This window comes from Zeugodacus cucurbitae, chromosome 6 (genome assembly GCF_028554725.1).
Source record: "Zeugodacus cucurbitae isolate PBARC_wt_2022May chromosome 6, idZeuCucr1.2, whole genome shotgun sequence".
In the NCBI taxonomy this organism is placed as follows: Eukaryota; Metazoa; Arthropoda; class Insecta; order Diptera; family Tephritidae; genus Zeugodacus; species Zeugodacus cucurbitae.
In genome coordinates, this window is record NC_071671.1 from 65,332,234 (window position 1) to 65,333,645 (window position 1,412).

Genomic DNA, 1,412 nt, shown 5'->3' on the forward strand with positions numbered 1-1,412 from the left:
ATGACGTAAGAGATATTTCTTCTAGGAAAACATGTTAAACAATTTCCTTATTAATATCATTGAACATACAGACTTCAACCAAGGTGAAAACCACCTATATAAAAATATAAACGAGTAGGTGTATCGCAAACAATTTCTCCCAAATTAAAATTCACTGGAAGAAGCACAGAAGAGTTAACAAAGCTTGTGACAAAGTGCATTTTTTTCTTTTTTTGCAAAAATACTAATAAAAGCAACAAACACTTGCGAAAAGCTTATCACCGACGCATAGCAGCGCAGTTGATACGTTCGCACCTGATAAAGGCACTAATGTTGTCAAGAGAAGTGAACTCTGAAACATACAAATACGAATATGCAGCTGGAACAATTTTTTGAATTATCAAAATGTATCTTTTCTTTAAATCATAAATTTTCTTCAGTGATAAAAAATATATCGAACAAAATCTACAAACAGCTGAATAACAGATGTCTCAATCTTGCTGTCAAACTGACCTACCTTTCATCTCTCATCGATTAACATATGAAATTTGAGTAAGATAAGGATCAATTGAAGTTAGTGGCATCTTGAAGCATACTTGCAGATCTCATATACATTTCAGCTTATCAAAAGAATACAAAAACAAGTCTTACGTATTAATATTGTTTATTTATTGAATTTCAAAGAGTACATAGTTGTAGTTGTAGTTCTGTAAATGCGTTTTTGAAACAGTTAGGCAACAATTTGTTAATTTCATAAAACTTTTTTTATAAATTTTGTGCGATTAAGATTATTGGGGGTTTGTAGAAAGCGCACATATAAAAATACGAATATGAAATATTCAAGTTTATACCTTAACTTAATGCCGTCTAGTAATATACACACAAATGCTCATAACTCTTTACGGTACATTTGAGTTGTTGTTAGGAAATTATCAATCACAATCTTATAATTTTATGACATTCGGATTTATATATTTATAGTAGAGTAATCTTAACAGTTAACACCATAAAAAAGAAATCTGAACTTTCGAGATTTCTTTAAAAGTTTCGTATACCAAGCTAGTCATCGCAAAAGCTGATCTGATATACAAATTCAAGCACTAAACGCACACCAATCTCTGTGTGTTCGATTCGCCACTCACTTCCACTGTCAGTTGATTGTTCGATTCGTTAATCTAGAAAGTTGAAATGGCAAAATGTTGAAAATCGAAACAATAGTTTGTTGTACAAAATGTTTCATAATTTTTTTATTAACCCTAGTTTTAGTATGTCAGATTTTAGCATCAATTAACGCATAATAACAGCATTCCAATATGTGTACTCTCCGAACATGCGCTGAAACTTGCTCTAATGGTTAATATAACTTCCTCACATCGAAGCAATAACTATAATATATAAATATGTAGGTAAATATTTTGTTTTCTTGAAAAGCA